At 41.6% G+C, this 22,125-nt stretch overlaps 2 long non-coding RNA genes across 2 annotated transcripts; one reads left to right on the forward strand and one right to left on the reverse strand.

Annotated features, from left to right (window-relative positions):
• Positions 1 to 563: 563 nt before the first annotated feature.
• LOC135715367 (uncharacterized) lies at positions 564 to 7,236 on the forward strand. Its single transcript, XR_010519046.1, has 4 exons — positions 564 to 821; positions 947 to 1,147; positions 4,660 to 4,869; positions 5,998 to 7,236. It is a non-coding gene; the product is annotated as an uncharacterized LOC135715367 (long non-coding RNA).
• A 7,218-nt stretch (positions 7,237 to 14,454) lies between these two features.
• Positions 14,455 to 16,771, reverse strand: LOC135715369 (uncharacterized). The gene is made up of 2 exons (XR_010519047.1): positions 16,143 to 16,771; positions 14,455 to 15,792 (listed from the first exon to the last, which is right to left on the reverse strand). It is a non-coding gene; the product is annotated as an uncharacterized LOC135715369 (long non-coding RNA).
• Between the last annotated feature and the right edge of the window lie 5,354 nt (positions 16,772 to 22,125).

Here is a 22,125-nt window from a genome sequence, read left to right on the forward strand (position 1 = left end):
CTTAGAAACATTGTCAAACTGCTGTCAATAGTGATTCTGATGCGATGATGATAACATGTGGTAAGTAATGATGAGGTTTTAATAAGAAATTATTTGATTTGCCGGCTGCGAAAAATCATCATATCATGATAGATTTTTATTAAAAAAATTGGCCAATTGATCTTTCCATTGGTTTTGATTTTTCGCTTAGTTGAATTTCTTACTAGAAGCTCATCTCTGCACTTCTTTTGTTGATCACGTGACAATATGTGAATGGTGAGTATGTATAACGAAAGTGGAATCTGCTAGAATATGAGTAAAACTCATCGATTTGGTGTTCTATTGTTTTACTATATTGACTTGATCATGACCTTGACACAATTTTTTAACACACAGCTCATTTACACACATACATCTCTGCACAATAGCTTGCTGACTGACTGTATTCGAAGTTAAAACTTGTTTATAACTTTGCTTTCAAGACAGTTGAAACATACAGACGATATACGGTGCGCTTTAACATTCTGACTTTGAATACCAATACAAAACAAACAAATTAAAAGAAAATTATCCCCTTTTGGGAACTAAAATATGAAAATAACCATATAATTTCTAAAATTTTAGGTAAACATGCAAATTTACAATACTACTAGATTAAAACTATCAAACTACAGTGCGCAATCAACTACTAAACAACGTTGCTATTTTTATACGGCCGTATTTACAAATATAATATGGATGCAACTGAATATTCATGCTACTCACGCATTGGTTTGCGTTCTTCTACCCCGGGGTTTTCCTGTTATTTTTGGAAGCTGATTTTCTAAACCATGGAAGGACAGGTACATTAAAACATGATTATTCACTAAAATATCTATCCCTTTCCACATTAAAACCTTCAACTTCTGGATTGCATAATTGAAATGATGTGATTTAGAGCTCTTATTCTTCTTTTTTTTTTTTTTAGGGAACTATGCTTTTAAATCCGCAGCTGAGAATACACCCAACGATTTTCCGTTTAAGTCCGACACCTCGTACGAACTGGTACCGACTTTCCGGAGGATGACGCATGGTGTGTATTGAGGTCCCAGCTTCGCGTTGAATTGGATTCCAGCAGACGACTGACGAAAACTCCGTTTATACACACGCTGACCCACATCAAACGTTGGTGAGTAACGCTTATGTCGGAGATCGTATCGTCTCTTCGTGCCCTCATGAGCTTTCTGGAGATGATCTCTTACCAACTCACTGATCCTTTTGTTTACACCTCTCCACCTTTCCATTCTCTGCTCTTCGGTTTGCTCTGTGATCGCCTCCAGTCTATGCTCAGATCCTTTGCTGATGATTTCGTGACCAAACACTACGCAATATGGGCTGAATTTGGTCGTCGTATGGATCGTATTATTCAGTACGAATTCCATCTCCGAAATCTTCGTGTCCCAAAGTTTTTGGTCATGTTTTACGTAGGAACGAATCATTGCGTTAATCGTTCTGTTGAGTCGTTCAGCCGGATTTGCCTGGCTCCTATGGCGAGCATTCGCCCAATGTTGAACATCATATTTCTCAAGCAGATTATGGAAATCTTTCGACAAGAAAGTTGTTGCATTGTCCGTGATGACGATTTGAGGTGTAGAGAATTTCCTAAACCATTGCTCCTCTAATATTTTGCACAGCGAGACCGTCGAGATCTTCTTAACAGGAGCAAGTAAGCAATACTTAGAAAAGAGGTCCATGACCACCAATAAGTGCGCGTTGCCTTGCTTGCTTCTGGGAAGGGACTGGATGTAATCCATGCAAATTATTTGAAAAGGTCGTGAAGAAATCCTCTGCTTCCCCATTTCCGGAGCTGTCGACACGGTAGAGTGTTTATTTTCCTTGCATAGCTCGCAGTTGGCGATATATTTTTTAATATCGCCGCTCATGCGAGGCCAGTAAAACTTTCGTTTGATTTTCTCAACACATTTTATGTATCCAATGTGGAGATTTTGGTCGTGTTCCTGTTTCAGGATCTGGGTTCGTTTTGAAGTTGGAACACACTGCTTCCATTCAAACCGGTAGTCCATTAAGTCGGACCTAACGGCTACAAACTTGTAGAGAACTCCATCCACAATTTTGAAGTCTAAGTACTTCTCAGGATCTTCCTTCACTGTTGCTAACAATTTCTTGTACCATCCGTCATCGGGCTCATCATCTAGCGTTTCGATAGATCGGGAGAGCGCGTCGGGAACAATATTCTCTTTCCCTTTACGATGACGGATCTCCATGTCATGTTGTTGAAGTTCGATGCTCCAGCGACTGAGCCGTGAGGAAGACCGCCATTTCGCTCGCATTATAAAAGTCAAGGCAGAGGAATCCGTCACAAGAGTAAACTTCGTCCCCTCTATATAACCTCTAAACTTTTCTATGCAGTGGAGCGCAGCGAGTCCTTCCTTTTCTGCCGCGTGGTAGTGCAACTCCGCTCCCTTGAGCTTTTCGGAGTGGTACGCTATGACCTTCTCCTCCCCATTATGCACCTGCGTCAAGACCCCTGCGATAGCGTTGTCGCTTGCATCCGTTTGGACCGTAAAGGGAAGCATAAAATTCGGGTTGGCCATCACAGGAGCAGAGATTAGTCTCTCCTTGATGACCTGAAATGCATTATCAGCTGCTGTGTTCCATTGCACCCTCTTTGGCTTATTTTTTAATAAGTCAGTGAGAGGTGCTGTAATTTCACTATAATTTGCGATGAACCTACGGTAGTAATTGATCATACCGAGGAATCGACGAAGTTGTCTAACCGATTTCGGAACCTGATATCCTAAGATCGCCTGTACACGATCTGGATTAGGCCGTAATCCATCTTGAGACAAAATGTACCCAAGATACGGCAATTCTTTGCAGCAAAATTTAGATTTTTTTACATTAATGCACAAGTTTGCTTCTCGTAAACGCTTCGCTAGGTCTTGAAGTTTTTGAATATGCTCTTCGAAAGTTTTGCTGACAATCACAATATCGTCTAAATAAACGAATATTGCTGGTTCTAAAGCACCGTGACTTAGCACACGATCCATCAATTTACTCAGAGTAGCAGGACTGTTTACCAACCCAAACGGAAGCCGTGTAAATTGAAACAGCCCTCTACCTGGGATTGAAAAGGCAGTGTACTTTCTAGAGTCCGGGCTCAACGGAATCTGTAGAAAGGCTTGCGATAAGTCAATGGTCGTCAAATATTTGACCGGCCCCAAATGACTCAAAATTCTGTTCTGGTGCGGTAATGGGTAAGTGTCCCTTTTGGTCCTCTCATTCAATTTTCTGGCGTCTAAGCATAGTCTTACTTCTTGACTGTCCCTCTTTGCAACAGGTACTACTGGTAAAGCCCAATCTGAGTTAGATTGCTCAACGATCCCATCTCTAATCATGTCGTCCAGTGCTCCGTGAATTTTCTGCTGTATCACTGGACTCCATGGATACGGGTTCTTTCTAACCGGATCTGTTTCCCTAAATTCCTCCTTCAATTCGATCGTATGTATTATTCGGTTCGTTGCTCCGAAATTTCCAGGTTCTGCGACTAAAAACTCCTTTTTCACATTTTCCAGTTGTATCTTCTGTTCCTCCGTTAGCTCATCCTCCATCTCTTCTTTCCTGCTAACGCCATCATCTAAGATCTCAACTGGATCATCTCGAATAGTTGGTCTAATCCCAAATTTTAGCCAAAAATCGTAGCCTAGCACACACCTACGGTTTAGATTCGGAGCGATTAGTACAGGCAAAATTTTCGTAGTGCCATTGAATGTGATTGGAATGTCTGCACATCCTTGGACTTCTAGCTCATCCCCAGCTGCTGTCCTCAAATTGACTGAAGTTGGTTGAAGCTTCAAATTAAGTTTTTTCATGATTTTGCTCGCTCCGATCCCTAGAACCGTCCATGCTGCTCCACTGTCTAGAAGCCCAATCACATCAATCCCCATCAATTCAATCCTTGTAAATGGCCGGGCGTCTCCACTAAGCTTGACGAGCAATGTTGCTATCTCCTCCCGCATTGTGGCACGTCCTTCCACGATTGAGTATCCTAATTCCTGGAGACTGGATGCTGGATCTTCCGGCGATACGTGTTGAGGACTTTCGGAGACGATTTGACTGCTCTGCCTCATTGAGCAGTCTTCTTGGCGTTTTTTGATTCGCAGAATGGGCAGTCATTCGTGGGGAACCCTGGAAAACCACATTTCTCACAAAAGACGTGGCGTTCTTGTTCACACTCATGAAAACTGTGCCCCTCCTCGTGGCAATTAAAACATAAACTACGTTTTATCGGAATGTATGCTTTTACAATCCTTTGTAACGCACTGGTACCGCTCGGACCTGGTTTTGGGTTTTCCTGTCTTCGTTGATGATTTTGGTTGTTCTGCTGGATTGGCTTCTGTTTTGGTTGAAATTTCTGTTGATTATGTTCACCCTGAATTTTGTTCCTCTCAGGTGGAATTTGTTTACCTCCGGGTTTAAAATTTGGGTTAAAATTTTGTCCTTGGTATCCTCCTGTGTACCCTGATGGAAATCTATTGTTTAATCCATTCCCACCTCGGTATTGATTCTGCTGACTGATTTCCTCGACTTGACCATTTGGCCTTTCAAATCTACTCTCCTTTCTTGCATAAACCTGCCAATTAATACTATCGAACTTTTTTCCAAATTCCCTCATTTTAGGAATGGAGGTCACGTTCGCAGCCAACATCGCCGTTCTGCAATCTGCTCTGGTGTTCCGGAAAAGCACATCGAACTTTCTGGCATCATCCCATTGTCTCGACATACTCCGGAAAATTCGTACCATATCCAGATAATAGTCCTGGAATTTCTCCCTAGGACCTTGCTTTCGCGCATTCGCCAGACGTTCATACTGGTAATCAATGTCTACAGGTAAGAACTCGCTTTTAAGTTCAGTTACCAGATTCTTCCACGATCCTAACTCATTGTTCCCATTGACTTCCATAAACCACGACCTAGCTTTCCGCGTAAACAGATGATGTGCAGATACGAACAATTCTGCTTCTGTGCATCCTTCCGACCTTGCATTAAATTCAACTTCTTTGAGGAATTCGTTTAGCTTTCTCCCATTATCCATCCCATCGTACTTTGCTGACCATTTATGCACCGGTAATCGGCTAGTTCTTGCCCTATCTATCTCTACTTTCTTCCTATTGCTCTTGTCTGCATGATGGGAGGACTGAGTAAATCTCTTTTCTTCTACTACACTCTGAATCGAACCATATTTATTCTTCACCCATTCACAAAAATCCTGCTGATTAGCTTTCTGACGCGCATCTTTCTCATGTTGTATCGAACTTTGCTCTAACGGTGTACTAGTGCTTTGTTTGATTGGTTCATTTCCTTCACAATGTTTGGTTGCAGTCAAAGCTTCCAAAGCTTTAATACGCTGAATCAGCTGACCTACTGTTGCCATTAGTCGCCTATTCTCATCCGAAAGCTCTGCAACTCTTTCGTTCTCTTTTTCACCAATCACATCATCTCCACCTACAGCACCAACATCGTCAGAATTCTCCTCATATTCCTCTCTCCTAATACTTTCGTTCATATGCTCACTGCTCACACTCTCCTGTTCTCGCGTTTGTACCACTTCACTCAGACCAACTATGGACTCTACTTCTTCATTTTCATTCTCATTCCTCTCATCTATTTCTTCGCGGACTTGTCGTAGGCTTTCATTTACGATTGCTATCTCAGCTTCTCTCACTTCGGAGAGTGGTGAAGTGATTGAGTAAAATAGATTTAATAACCTGATACATTCTCCTGCTATCGTTGCTATGCTATTCAAATCTTCTTCTTCTTCTGCCTGTGACCTCAACCGTTTCATTCTGAAGAAAATGTGAAGAAGCTTGGATTTGAATTTTTGATCAGCGGCTTTTCGTATTTTCTTGCCTTCCAATATGGATTTTACACCCTGTAGCTTTTCATCACACCATTTCAACTCATCAATCAACGCAATCTCATCGTATTTGAAACTTAATCTTCTCACTTCTTTTTCAGCTTTCAACAAATTCCGCAAGGCTCTCTCCTGTTTACTACGCGATTCATCATCCATGTTCACACCACGAATCCGCAATTCATGATGGAGTTCGTCATCAGCCAGATGAGCAGTATTGAGCGCGTGGTACTGCGTCTCAAAGTGAATTAATTCCATTATGCAATGTTTGCGTGAAATTTAAGCAAAATTATAAAAAGAAAAATTAAAAAGAACTACCTATATTACGCTTAGCGGTCTTTCACGCTGAAAATTAATTTGAAAATCCTAATAATTGTAAAATCCTAGTTTCAAATTCAGAAATAAATCACTTTTCCTTTCTGGTGTTTTAATAACTCCTTCCGAAAACACACCACGCACACGGATAAACAGTTCGCTCCTTTGAATTCAATCTACTTGTTACTCACTTTTTGAACAATCGTTCTTTGTTACTTTTTTACGGACAATCAGAACCCCTCCATTGCAAATAAAATATTTGTTAAACTGTGTCAGGTAAAGTAATAATGTCAAATGTGCTAAGAGACTTGTGAAGGCCTGGATGTTTTCTCAGAGACCTCTGTAGAAACCAGCTCTATCAAGTGCGATCTTCCGAGCTGTATTCTTAAAACAACTGCCGATAAGACAATTTTAAGTTGGGCGCCAAAGTGTAAGTGTCAGCCACCTCAGTCAGGAGCACTTTCGAGACTCCCTGACTCCAATGGCCTCAGGGTCGGCACGCTTACCGATTGCAATTACGCGGGCAGGGAATGATCGCACGTGACACACAGAAAAAACTCCACAAGCACTTCACTACTCAAGAATAGACATTTATTGCACTTTCCTGAACTTTTATTCTCCCTCTTTACTACCTTATTCTCCCACTTTCTTACAATCTATCTGACCTGGTTTCTTCGTCGGGGCCCCTCGCAACACCTCCACTATGTGTCTTCGATTGTCGACCGCTTGTTCTCGGTCGACGTCCGCTTCCTCTCCACTTTCTCGTCGTGTATCTCGTTCGCGCGCTTGATGTACGGGGTGGCGATGACGAGCACCAGGTTACTCTTCCTGGGCCTGTGAGTTGGTGACGAACTCGGCCGGCAGGCAATGACGGTGTAACCTTCCGGTACGTCTACCGGAACTTCACTGCGTACAGGTGATTTGTATTAAATACAGCGGGGTCCTGCTGTCCTTGACTCTCTCCTCACACTTTTTCACTGTTTCCACTCTTACTTGCGTCAATTTAGCTGGCTTGCTTTCTTGATAAACCGTTTTCGCTGGTGGTCTTACGATCAGTCATTATTAATTTCAGAGTTGAGTGAGTCATTGGGTCACTGCTCCAGGCTGTCGGCCAGTGACCCGGGCCATTCGTCGTTCATCGCCAGTTTGTCGTGCCCGTTATCGTCCATTCAAAATGGCCATCTCTATCGCCACCCCCCATGGCCTCCCAACAGGCAGTTGTTTGTCCATCTGGTGGCGGGTTTTTGTAATTTTCGGTGGGGTGGATTGTTGCGTTCTACAGTAAGCTGTCCTACCTCTGCCTACTAGGGAGTTTGACAACGGAGAAAACTGCACAACACTCACGAACATTACCTGCCATTTTTTTTTTACACTTTTACGGAACTAAACAAAAAACAACGATAATCTAAAAAATACTCGAAACAAAGACACTAGCACTTACAAAGGAATTATTTGAAAAAAATATTCATAAGGTATACTTTTCGCAATCCTTCATGAACTGCTCGTGGTATCCTTGAAGGATTTTAAAGGGAATCATTTAGGAACCCAGGCATATTTTTTTGGAGATGATTCCAGGTGAAATTACTAATGAATTCCCAAAAATGTCCTTTAAGTATTCTGAGATCAAGTTCTGAAAAAATCCCCTAAGAAGTTCGTAAAAACGCGTAAGTATCCTGGAGGATTTTTATGGTATTTATGTTTATCAAATTCATTATATCTGAAAAAAGAGTTTCTGAAGTATTCCAAAATAGATTCAAGAAAGCATGTTTTCCCGAAGTTACCTTTGAATTATTTAAAAGAAATTCCTGAAGGATTAACCTAATACAAAACATTCAATAAACGAACGATTACCCAAATCATAGAGCGATTCCACATATGGTTTGAATGATACCCCGAACACGTCGTTAAGCAAAATAACCATAACATATATTAGGGTACTTCAGAACTTCAAAAGCATTCCAGGAAGAATTCCGGAATGGATTCTTGAAATATTATGGAAGCAATCCCTGGCAAAATACCTGGAGGATTCTCGGTGAAATTTTAAGAAATTTTGTTGGATTCCCGAAGTTTTAAGAAGTTCAGAAAAAAATCTTGCAAGATGCATGCAGAAATTCCCAAAAGATTTAAAATAGGATTCCGCAATGGATCCTTAGAAAATAGCAGAAGAAACTACTGGAAACATCTATGAAGGGTTCCCGAAGAAATCTCTTCCCGAAGCAATCCCTTAAAAATGTAAGCAGAAGTTAATGAATAAATTCAGAAGGATTCCCAAAGGAGCTCCTGAAGGATTTTCAAAAAAAAAACAGAATTAAAAGAAATATTCCCTGAAAATCCCTGAAGATTTGCAGAAGCAATTTTTAAGGATCCTCAAAGGAATCCCAAAAGCTTTTCTGAAGAATTTTAAATAATTTTTTTGAAGGATTCCGGAATGTTTGTTTGAACAACTGTAGAAGAAATCACTGAACAATTACCAAAAAAATCCCTGAAGGATTCCCAAAGAAATCACTGCATTTGTTAAGAAATTCCGTGAAAGATTCCCAAAAGAATCCCTGCCGAGATTTCCGAAATAATCACTGAAGGATTCTCGAAGAAATTCCTAAAACAAAATTGGAGAAATTTCTGAAGTAACTTCCCGAATAAATATCTGAATTTTTTTAAAGCATTAGCATTAGCATTAGTAAGGAAATCCCTCAAGAATTATCCTTGTTGTTCTTGGAAAAATTCATTAATAAATCAGAGTGTCTACTACCTTCAAAACCTGGAAGTACCTGGAATGCTCAGGGAATTTAATTTTTCCTAAGAAGAACCCTGAAGGAATTTTAACATCCTATGAAGATCTCCAACAGTATCAAGATGATTCATACAATTTATTTTAAGATCACAACAAAAAGTAAGGTATGAAAAATTAAAAAATCTGAGGCTTATACATTTTGTACTTGATATATTATACTTAGAAAAGTTATCTTGAATAAAGGGTGATACGGTCAAAATTTGGTCAAGGGAAAATGCGTGTAAATCGGTGAAATCGTTTATTTAAAAAATCAAATTAAATTTCTTTTTCAAGTTCAATTAGTATAAAATTCAGGAAAAATATTCAGTTAGGCTTCCGCTTTTCCAAATCCGAATTGCCGGGCCTTACGCTTGACCCCTGCCATCAGATTTTGTACAGCCACCTTGTCCACCTTCTTCGCCGCAGAAAGCCAGTTTGCCTTGAACTGCTGCTCGCCCTTAGCAGTTTTTTTGGTCTTCTTTAGGTTCCGCTTGACAATAGCCCAGTATTTCTCAATTGGGCGGAGCTCTGGCGTGTTGGGAGGGTTCTTGTCCTTGGGAACCACCTGCACGTTGTTGGCGGCGTACCACTCCATGGCCTTTTTACCGTAATGGCAAGATGTAAAATCCGGCCAAAACAGTACGGAACAACCGTGTTTCTTCAGGAAAGGCAGCAGACGTTTATTCAAACACTCTTTCACGTAAATTTCTTGGTTGACAGTCCCGGAAGCTATGAAAATGCTGCTTTTCAAGCCACAGGTACAGATGGCTTGCCAAACCAGATATTTCTTTGCGAACTTTGACAGTTTCATGTGCTTGAAAACATCTGCTACCTTTCCCCTTCCTTTTGCCGTATAAAACTCCTGTCCCGGAAGCTGCTTGTAGTCGGCTTTGACGTAGGTTTCGTCGTCCATTACCACGCAGTCAAACTTCGTCAGCATCGTCGTGTACAGCCTCCGGGATCGCGCTTTGGCCGTCGTATTTTGTTTATCATCGCAATTTGGAGTCACTACCTTCTTGTAAGTCGATAGTCCGGCTCGTTTTTTGGCTCGATGCACGGTTGTAGACGATACACCCAGCTTATTTGCGGCATCTCGGAGAGAGAGGTTAGGGTTTCGCTTGAAACTACCGGCAACTCTCTTTGTCGTCTCAGCGGCTTCCGGCTTCCGATTTCCCCCCGATCCAGACTTCCTGGCTGTCGACAAACGTTCCCCAAACACTTTAATTACATTTGTAACGGTTGATTTGGCAACTTTTAGCGATTTTGCCAACTTTGCGTGCGAGTAGCTCGGATTTTCGCGATGCGCGAGCAAAATTTTGATACGCTGCTCTTCTTGCTTGGACGGCATTTTGACAACTGAAGAGTGAATTCCAAAATCAAAATAGGAGCAACATTCTACACACACACACCTTCAAAATGAGGGGTGTTCAGGATTTTTAAATGCAAAATTGAAAGAAATACGTCAAGTTGATATTGACCAAATTTTGACCGTATCACCCTTTATGGGTTTAGTAAAATTAAATCTTAAAGATTTAAATATTTTTTTTACATTCTGGGCTTATAAAATGTGAATCCTCAGATTCCAGGCATGGAAAATGTCCTAGATTTTGAATCATGAGAAGCTTTCAAGATTCTTAACTAACAGAAATATTCGAATTTTTTAACGTATTTTAAATAAAGGTTTCATTGATAACCTGGAAATGTTTTGTTGAAGTCCTGGAAAAAAAACCAGGAAAACTAAAGGGAATTTTATTTAGCATAATGAGTAGACATGCTGTAAATCTTTGCATAATTGCAGAAGAAATCTCAGAAGATTTTCTGTAAACATTCTGAAGGATTCCCAAACGAATCCTCGAAAAATGTTCGAAGAACACACTCCGATATAATTCCAGAATAAAATAATGAACAAACCTCCCGAAGAAATACCTGAAAATTTTTTGAAACAATTCGGTAGGATTCTCGAAGGAACTCCTTAAGGATTTTCAAAAGGATTCGCAAATAAATGAAGGAATTCTGGAAGAAATTCTCGGAATAATTCATGAAGAAAAGCAGAAGCATTGCTTATTTAATTTAAGGCCTGATAATGCCACAATAGTGTCCGAGATTAGCTCTCTAGAAAACTTGAAGTGGCAGTGAAAATCCCTATTATGTGTGGACGCTGGATCGTATCACCTTAAAGGATTCCCAAAATACTCCAGATGGATTTCGGAATGAATCTTTACAGAATTGCCTCGAGAATTGTGGAACAAGATACTGAAAAATTCACGAAGCAATTCAGTGACGGACTGTGAGATTTTTTGAACATCTAAATTTGCGATTTAGATGTGTTGCACTCCTAGTTCCCGAAGAAATTCCTTATATAATTCAGAAGAAATCCAGGAAAAATTCTTGAAGGATCCGCAAAAAAATTCTAATAAATTCAGAAGATATTCAGAAAGGAAATCTCTAAAGATTTTTCGAAGAAATTCTGAAAGATTCACGAAGAAATCACAGAAGGATTTCAGATAGAATCTCTGAAGCATTCTTGAAGAAACGATCATTAAAATTCATGAAGAAATCTCTCTAAGACTCGCGAAAGAAATTTTGAAGCCTTGTCAAAAAAATCCATGACGGTTTTTCGCAGAAGTTCACAGGAAATTCTTGAAGGATTCGGAATGCATACTTGGCGAATAGCAGAAGAGATCCCGATTAAAACCATGGCATTTTAAAAGGATTTAGGATGAGTTCTGAATGTGATGGATAAATCAAGAAAGAATGTCTTAATGATTTCCTAAGGAGTATTGTTGAGAATTTCAGGAGGAATCCATGGTATAATGTGAACGAATATAATTCACTTGCATCATTATGAAAACCGTTGTGACAGCAATTACATCTAATCATCTTGAAAAATATGTTTGAGGAAGGAATCGTTGGAGGATTTATTGGGGATATTCTGGAACATTTTAGTAAGAATCCGTGTAGCGTCTCCAGAGTTCATGGAAAAAAATTTCATAGTAAAGCTATGTAAAGCTAAGAGTATTTAGGGTATTTCTCGCAAGGTTCCTGGCAGATAAAATATCAATAGCTTGCATTTAACTTATGAAAAGTCTTATCGTTTCGAAGATATCGATATGATAGGTTATAATTTTTACCGGAATCGCCGGACTGACCAGAGCATTTTCAGAAGAGTGTATTACCACAAACGAAGTGACAGACGGAGCGGCTCGAAAACTTTGGTGACTAACCTGCTATTTCAATTTTTCAGTGTACCACATGGCAACACCACTACTACTGGATTGTACCACATGGCAACACTACTACTAGATTGAACTAGCATTTTCACCAAATGTACTAGAATGTTTTGGTTCTATCTCTTTCACTCTACTCAAAACTGAAATGCATAAAAAAATGACAAAATGATACGCACTCTTTGCACACTGTCAAAGAATCATTGTACACAAAATCAACTTTGTTCAAATCAAAACAAAAAAACTAACCCATCTGGTGGATGATGGCACAAGCTTCCAAGAAAATTCTATTACAGTGAACCACATTATTTAAATGGATTTCTTCGCCAGTTAGTCGTCTGTCACTTCGTTTGTGGTATTACGGTCTTCAATGGTAAACCATTCATTGATTGCTCAAAATTTGATTGCTTGACAAGATCATAAAAAATATAAAATAATTCATTCAATCAAAGTATAGTGTTACTTCATACGCGAAGTTTACGATTTTCAGAGATGAGAGGAAATGCTATACTAATATCAACATGAAGGTTTAGTGCGATAATTTATTAGCTACAGAAAGTTCTAAAGAGGATAGATTGATAGTACTCTAGTGGAACTATCAATCTATCCTCTTCAGGTCTTTATCTAGCAAATAAATTATCACTTTAAAGCTTCATGTTGATATTATAGCATTTCCTCCCAACTGTGATAAAATAATTGCTAACTTAATGGAAACAGAAGTATCGGTATGATCATCGATCAGTGTCGTAATTGTAACAAACAAACAATTAGGCATCTCGATTGCCAAATCAAAGCTAGGTAAATACCATATAATAAAATCAAGCATCGACTGATACCGGTAAAAGCCACACAACAGTGGTAACCTTAACCTACGAACTAATCTGAACTGCGGACTCGGGTCCGAGTCGGAGAGTCTTTCCGTAGTATCTGGGGTCAAAATCAGATAAATTCATTCTATTCCACCGGTAAAAACACCATTGGCAGTAACTACGACCCCGGATCCTACCAAAAATGGCTCCGACTCAGCAGCACTAAAATTAACACACGCATGAGAGTGAATAAAATTGCTCCAGGCTACCATCCGGCAGTTTGTCCTTTCCTTTTTAGGAAATCGTGTGACACGAAACTGATGCCTATTATTGCCACGACCGCAGCAGTGAAATAATGATTCATAATTTGAAAAAAACTTACGCCCACGCTGCTTTCCTGTCAAAAAATTTGTGGTGAAAAAATGGTTGCACTCCACCCGGGCGGTAATCATGCGTCTCACTTGCTCCTCAGACACTGCAATGTAAAAATTCAGAATAAATGACAAGGTTACGTTAATTGCTACAGGTTTACTTATTTTTTCTGCTTCTTGAGCTACCCTCCATCACAGCTAAAAAGTTTATTGGTGATAAAATCCACCGAATAATATAATCACCGACCGAAATCGAAAACTGCGCGCGATCTTTGCCAGCAACCAACACAGAACAACAACAGAAGCTAACAAATTTCCATCTGTCCTCCGGAGCAGACTTATTTTTGACAGATTGAAATTTGAGGGGAAATAATTTCTCATCTGTCAAGTTTAAGTGAAAATTCTCCAATTGGAACACAGTGTAAAACGCTGTACAGACTGGAGAGTTATAACATGTTATAACGGTCGTCAAATAATTGCAACACAGAAACCACCATCAAGATAGCGCTATAACATGTTATAACTCTGTAGTCTGAACGTACTATAATACCCCAGACAGACTATGGCTTATATCATGTAATATAGGCTGTCTTGCAATGAGCACTCATACATCTAGTTTTCACTGGAAATCCTATATACGAAATCCTATATAGGAAATAATCATTAATTTTCACGAGTTCTTCATTGTCTGCAATCCAATGTTCTGTAACCAGTTGGTTACAATCCGTGGATTTTCGTTTGTATGAGTTGTTGTTGTTTGGAAAATTCACGTATTTTAATTTAAAAGACAGAAGGCAACACACAGCAGCGAGAGGGTTAGTACCGCTGCAAAAACACTCGAACGATACTAAAGGGAGGACAATTAAGCTAAAAATGGAGAATGATCGGCAAAAAGCATGCGAGTGGCCATGTTGTAAAAGAAAAAAACCTTCTAATTGGCAGAAGTAATCAGGCGTCCGTGTAGACCGGTATTGTGAAGTGTAGTGCATATATAACAAACCCCCCCCCCCTTGTGGGGTTTGGGCTGGAAAGCCTACCTCCGTTCAGGACCTCTTGTGCTCTTCTGCTCTTGTGCTCTTGTGCTCTTGTGCTTTTGTACATTTTGTACACCTCGTACCGTAAGCAAAACGGTTTTACACGGCTCGGCTCGGAAGTCAAGATGGCTTCCGAGCCTAATAGTAAATGATCCTCGATCGTCCGTCAGGGACGATTCCCTCAGGCCGGTGGCCTTAATTGCCAAGGAGGGTCCCGTCTCGGCTCGACCAAGGTGGCCATGCCACGGTCAGCCGATTTTGTCAACGACGGAAGACGCCTGCCAGCCAAACGAGCCAGCAACGCCTGCTGAGCCGTATGTGGCTGATGAACGCCACCAGATCCGCCATTCTCCCAAAGCGGCAACAACACTGTCTGCAGCCCGCGCCGCAAGTTTCCGGCCACACGGTAGTGCAGGAGCAGCCGTGTGGGCCAACGCCAGCGTCGCGACGCCGAAGAAGAATCTGCTGCAACAGTGAGTACCGTAACATTTTAAACCCTCGCATACACGCCACATATATGTGAAAACCCACACCCACACGCCACAGAAAAGGGCAAATAAATATGTTAGAAAATGTGAAGATTCCTGTGTTTCATACTTTGTCCGCGTAGCCCCTCCGAATACCCAGTAACATGCCGGCCCTGCGACACAGTTCAGGGGTCTCATGCTACTGAGTTAGTTACCCGGGAGTGTCTGGTCATGCCATAGTCACAATTGGCGACCGACGTAAAATCGTGAAAGGTATTCGGAGGATCGCTTAAAGTATGAAAATCTAAGGATTTTCCAACGGGAGGTGGCAGGGATCCGTGCTTAGCACGAATGTCTAAAACCGCACACTTGATACGAGACCGATGAAAAGTGTAAATTTACAAGGGATTTGTTAAATCAAAAGAGGTTCTGAACGAGAGGACACAAACCAAAATTAGTTCAAACGATTTTAACTTGTTCGTGTTCGTCCAAATTTGTATTTAAAAAATCATAATCACCCTACCCGTACTATACTTACCGTACATACTTACCTGTGATATAAATGTAGTAATAATTAAGTCAAATGCAGCTCACTTATACTTACCATCCACTAAAATGTTTGACATTGACAACTTTTCTTTTTTATAGAACTATTCCCTATTTTTGCCCAGACCAGAAAGGGTCTTGTGGCGCTAAAAGGAGTTAATAATGTTTATTTTTTCTTTTTAGGATAATAACAATCACTTATCCTAGTGCCATAATGGTGAATGACACAGCAGGTAACTGGGCATGGATGCACGAGTTGGCAAGGAGTCATCGAGACTTGTCCTTGGAACTCGGTGTACAAATCCTCCCCGACCACCACCGCTACAGTCCAAACCAGCACACCAGTAGGAATCGATTGGCCTAAAAAGAAAAATACAACAACAATTAGTTGATAGAAAGTTGTTTTAAAATTTTCAAGAGAAAATTTATTTGTGCTTTCAATTGATTAAGGAGTTCAACACTCCATTAAAATCAATTATGGATCACCAGATCAAAATTGATTGTTCCTGTTGATGGAACAAGGGATTTTCGTACCAGCAACAACAGTGAAAGATCGAGGAATTGCATGTATTGCCCTCTTTCTTTGCACTTGTTACGATAAGACTGCAGAAAATACCCACTTGTCAACTTATGTTGACCTTTTTATGCTTCGATCAATTTCAACGATCGGCAATATTTTAAATTCACTGAATTGTGTGCACTTTACTCACCTGCAGTGCATCTTGTGGATACAAGATGGCTAGCATGGTAATCCCGGGATTTCATGGGTTTTCTGCAGGCAGATCTTCCCCAGGAAGATTTTGGCACTGGCAGCAAAACAACCCACCCACTGGAGCTCCAATCCACTTTTATACACACATACACCTACAAGAAAAACAGGAAGCATAAATGTCGATATGCTTAGTCGATATCTTTATTTACTTACCTCATTTCGATTGAAATTTGGCCAATTTCAACGGAATAAAACACACAACACAACATAAATAACGCGAAACATAAACATTGCTCATGGCGATATGCTTTGACAGATGTTTATTTACACATTGATGCCGTATGACAACCTGTCATCGGTGACTGATCGCTTGATCGACTAATCGATCAAATGACAGTTCACCCGCCGGTAAATCCCGCCTGCGCAAGGGGGACTACCAATGCGAAAGATCGAAAGTGATCTAAATGAAAATTATGTAAATATTAGAAATAGGGTTGTAAAATTGTTTTGCTGCAGCATTGTAAATATGTTTATATGAATGTTTACCCATGATTCGGGATGATTTTTGTAATTTATTAGTGTAAAATAAATGAGTAGTGCACGTTTTTATTATTATTTTAAAATTTGATTTTAATTTATTATTTTAATTTGTATGTACATAGTATGATTATGAATTCGCGTTTTCAAGTAGATTGTAAATAGTTTGTTTTGATTGTTTTTGATGCGGTTGCACTTCCATGATACCGTTTGAGCCGAAGATGGTTTTGATAAAAAAAAAATGCAAAATCACTTCGTGCTTTTACATTTTTCATCGGGGTAGTGGATAGTGTAACCAGTTGGTTACAATCCGTGGATTTTCGTTTGTATGAGTTGTTGTTGTTTGGAAAATTCACGTATTTTAATTTAAAAGACAGAAGGCAACACACAGCAGCGAGAGGGTTAGTACCGCTGCAAAAACACTCGAACGATACTAAAGGGAGGACAATTAAGCTAAAAATGGAGAATGATCGGCAAAAAGCATGCGAGTGGCCATGTTGTAAAAGAAAAAAACCTTCTAATTGGCAGAAGTAATCAGGCGTCCGTGTAGACCGGTATTGTGAAGTGTAGTGCATATATAACAAACCCCCCCCCCCTTGTGGGGTTTGGGCTGGAAAGCCTACCTCCGTTCAGGACCTCTTGTGCTCTTCTGCTCTTGTGCTCTTGTGCTCTTGTGCTCTTGTGCTTTTGTACATTTTGTACACCTCGTACCGTAAGCAAAACGGTTTTACACGGCTCGGCTCGGAAGTCAAGATGGCTTCCGAGCCTAATAGTAAATGATCCTCGATCGTCCGTCAGGGACGATTCCCTCAGGCCGGTGGCCTTAATTGCCAAGGAGGGTCCCGTCTCGGCTCGACCAAGGTGGCCATGCCACGGTCAGCCGATTTTGTCAACGACGGAAGACGCCTGCCAGCCAAACGAGCCAGCAACGCCTGCTGAGCCGTATGTGGCTGATGAACGCCACCAGATCCGCCATTCTCCCAAAGCGGCAACAACACTGTCTGCAGCCCGCGCCGCAAGTTTCCGGCCACACGGTAGTGCAGGAGCAGCCGTGTGGGCCAACGCCAGCGTCGCGACGCCGAAGAAGAATCTGCTGCAACAGTGAGTACCGTAACATTTTAAACCCTCGCATACACGCCACATATATGTGAAAACCCACACCCACACGCCACAGAAAAGGGCAAATAAATATGTTAGAAAATGTGAAGATTCCTGTGTTTCATACTTTGTCCGCGTAGCCCCTCCGAATACCCAGTAACATGCCGGCCCTGCGACACAGTTCAGGGGTCTCATGCTACTGAGTTAGTTACCCGGGAGTGTCTGGTCATGCCATAGTCACAGTTCAGTCCTCCGATGGAACGGGAATCGACTGACTACGGTGCCCCTGTAAACGGAGTCCCATAGTGATGGTTCCGTGGTCGTAATACATTCGCCATGAGCCTGCAATTTGGAGAGATTTGCTGCTGGGGGAACTTGCCTAGTCGAGTGCCGTTTTTATCATCAAAAAAGCCGAAGGCGAAAGAGATCAGAGCTATCGAAAACAAAAATCTAGGCAAACATGATGAAACAGAAAGCTGCAGGTAACATAAACAACAACGGTGAAACGTCATTGAGTGTATGCGTTAAAGCTACACTGTTATTTTTTTTTTACTTTGTAGCTTTCCACTTGACAGTTAATATCATTAATATTTATACTAAAAACTATAATAACTACCAATATGAGCAATTTCTACACCAAATATTACTTCATATCAAGTTGTACTCCCCCTAGACCGGCTGGCTCGCCGACTGGTGAACTCGATGACCTTGATTTTGCCGTTTCGTGATGCGATGAAACTTGTTGGTTAGAGATGTACAGCTCATCTGCTTGACTCGGCCGGAAATGACTGCTTCCTTTCTCGAACGATTGAGCGGCAATTACAATTCCGCGATGCTCACTACACTGTTGTATACTGCAACACCACTCAGTATGAAAGCGGATTGACAAAAAAAACCTCAATAGGGGAAAAAAACTAGTACCGATTACGGAGTGCAAGCAATACTTGACCGAAACAGTCGAGCGTTCGATGTGGAATGACGGTAAGTACTTATCATCATTCAATAACTATTTCTTAATCAGTAAGAAATCTACCATTCATTCCTCATTTCCTAATGCTCAGTTTGTTTACATCCAGTTTCTCCCCATGGTCTGCAGTTCCAGGAAGAAAAGCTGAATAGGCTGATACTAATACGCTAAGTGTTAATTTTTACGTCAAAATTCCATTGACAAAAACCTAATCAACCTATCTGGTAATCATTTTTTTTTCCTTTTTTTTCTGTTTTAGGTGCCGGGCTTTAAATCAGCGGAGGAGAAGATTCCGAGGTGTTTTCCAGAGTCGTCTACCAATTCATACGAGCTTGTACCGATCCAGCACGGTGCAAGTTTGGCATTGAATTTGTCTACTGCGGAGGACTGTTTGAAACTTCTTTTGAGGACCCTCTGACCAACTTGACACACCGGTGCGTGCTTTTTCCGACGTAAGTTGTAATATTGTGAATTTTTCGAGTATTGCTTTTGTAAATTTTTGACCACAAGATCGCGAATAAACTGATCAACCTTAGTTTTGTTTTCTAGTCTTTTTTCATCCGAAATTATCGTCTCATCCCTATCGACTCTATGTTCATCACCCCTTCCTACTACTTCATGACCAAATATGATCTTATACGGAGAGAATCCAGTTGAGCTATGAGGAGTAGTGTTCAATACGTGTTCGACTTCCGAAATCCGAGTGTCCCAGATAGTTTGATCTGATCGGACGTATGTACGAATACACGCATTTATGGTCCTATTTAACCTTTCGACGGGGTTCGCCTGACAATGGTGTCGTGAGTTAGCCCAATGCTGGATGCGGAACTTTTCGAGGAGAGATTTGAATTCCTTCGATATTAAACATTCCGGCACGGCGTATCGTCGAAACAGGTTGTCTTCTAAGATTTTGTTGACTTGAGAGGTGGAAATCTTGCGAAGCGGAAACAACCAACAGTATTTCGAAAACAGGTCCATGACTACGAGCAGGTGACAATGGCCGGTCTTACTTCTGGGAAGCGATTGAATGAAATCAATGGCAATGATCTGAAATGGCTTCGTAGTAACCCTCTGTTGCCCCATCACGGGATGTTGGGACTGGTTACTCGGCTTGCTTTCTTGGTAGATCTTGCACCTTTGCACGTAAGCCTTGATTTCCTTCGCCATATGGGGCCAGTAGTACTTCCTACGGACCTTCGCCAGCGTCTTCTCGTAGCCCATGTGAACAGCCTCATCATGTTCCTCAAACAAAACCTTCTCTCTCAACGCGAACGGAACGCATATCTTCCACTCAAAACGGTAGTCAATGTTCTCCGGGCTGGAGACAAACTTCTTCAAAATCCCATTCTCCACTCGAAAATCCTTGTAGTTTTCCGGCTCCTCGATAACCTTCTGCGTCATGTAGTTATACCAATCGGACGTGGCCGATGTTGCCCTGACCTCTTCCACGGCTCTGGACAGAGCGTCAGGCACAATGTTGTCGACTCCTTTGCGATGGTGGATTTCCATGTCGTGTTTTTGCAATTCGAGGCTCCATCGACATAATCGAGAGGACGTTTTCCAGCTGATCCGTAGGATGTACGTCAAAGCCGACGCGTCGGTGATTACCGTGAACCTCGAACCTTCGATATAACACCTGAATTTTTCCAACGACCTCAGGACTGCTAAGGCTTCCTTCTCGGTAGCAGCATACCGTTGCTGAGTGGCACCTAGTTTTTGCGAAAAGTAGGCCACCGGCTTGTCGATGTCATCATACGTCTGGGTTAAAACTCCGGCAATGGCGGAATCACTAGCGTCGCAATGGATAGAAAATGGCTTGGAAAAGTCGGGGTTTGTCAATATGGGGGCACTGATCAACAACTCCTTGATCTTGACAAACACCAATTCAGCGGAATCGTTCCACTTCACAACCTTCGGCTGATCTTTAAGCAGATCAGTCAATGGGCGTACAATCTCACTAAAGGTTGCTATAAACCGCCGATAGTAGTTGCACATACCCAGAAATCTCCGCAATGCTCGCAGCGACTTTGGACGTTCGAAATTGAAAATGGCTTCGACCCGATCCGGATTTGGGCGAAGTCCATTCTTACTCAAAATATACCCTAAGTACGGGACTTCCGATACACAAAACTTTGACTTCTGTAAGTTGATGGACAGGTTAGCTGCTCTGAGTCTAGATGCCAACTCCTTGAGCCTATCCAGGTGCTCTTCAAACGTGTTGCTTATCACGATGATGTCATCGAGGTAAACAAACACGTTTGGTTCCAGCTCACTCCCGCCCAGAACACGGTCCATCAATCTCGACCAAGTTGCCGGACTGTTCACTAGGCCGAAGGGCATCCGAGTGAACTGGAACAGCCCTCTCCCCAACACCGAGAACGCGGTGTACTTCCGAGAACGTGGATGCAGTGGAACCTGTAGAAACGCCTTCGACAAATCTATCGTGGAGATGTAACAACTCGGACCTAAACGACTCAGGATTCTATCGGCGTGTGGAAGAGGGTAAGAGTCCCGAACAGTTCGCTCGTTGAGCTTCCGGGCATCTAGGCATAACCGGACTGAGCCATCTGGCTTGTCCACTGGGACAAGGCGGAGTGACCAGTCACTGTATGACCGTTCTATAATACCACACTGTAACATACTATCAAGTTCCTGGTTTATCTTCTCTTGCCTAGCGGGGGAGGTTGGAAACGGGTTTATGCGCACCGGAGAAAACTTCTTCGCTTCGTCCGACAGCTCGATTCGATGGCTAATCATTGCCGTTGACTCCAGATGACCTTCTACTGCTGGTTTTAACAACTTCTTCACTTCCTCTAGTTTCTTCACCTGCTCCTGCGTTAAAGAGGACTCCACCGCATGTTCTCGTAGCTCTTCAACGGAACTTGGAAAATCAGTGGCCGCGATGCTCGGCACGATCCCAAACGACTGCCAAAAGTCTGATCCTAAGATCAGTTTGCGTTTGACCGATGGAATAGCTAGAGCTGACAGAATCTTAGTTACGCCATTGAACGTAACTGGTAGATCAACACAGCCTAAAACTTCCAACTTTTGCCTACTGGCGGTAGCGATATCTATGTGGGCGGGTTGTAAACGCAAACGGCATGTTTTAAGTAGAAAATTTGAACCATAACCTAAAATGCTGCGATTCGCTCCGCTATCCAGCAATCCAATCAGTGGAACGTCCAGGATTTCTACTTTTACAAAGGGTCTATCATCGTCTGCGATTTTTAGAAAATGCTCGCTAATTTCAATATTGGAGGAGTGCATATATTCGTCGATACCAACTTGCCTCAAACCTAATGAACGAAGACTACGATCGGGATTACTAGGGGTTTTCTTATCGTACTCAGCTGCCGTCTGCCCCTCCAGACGGGAACTT

This window comes from Ochlerotatus camptorhynchus, unplaced genomic scaffold (genome assembly GCF_037179485.1).
Source record: "Ochlerotatus camptorhynchus isolate MF236.1 unplaced genomic scaffold, CSIRO-AGI_Acam_v1.1 ptg000878l, whole genome shotgun sequence".
In the NCBI taxonomy this organism is placed as follows: domain Eukaryota; kingdom Metazoa; phylum Arthropoda; class Insecta; order Diptera; family Culicidae; genus Ochlerotatus; species Ochlerotatus camptorhynchus.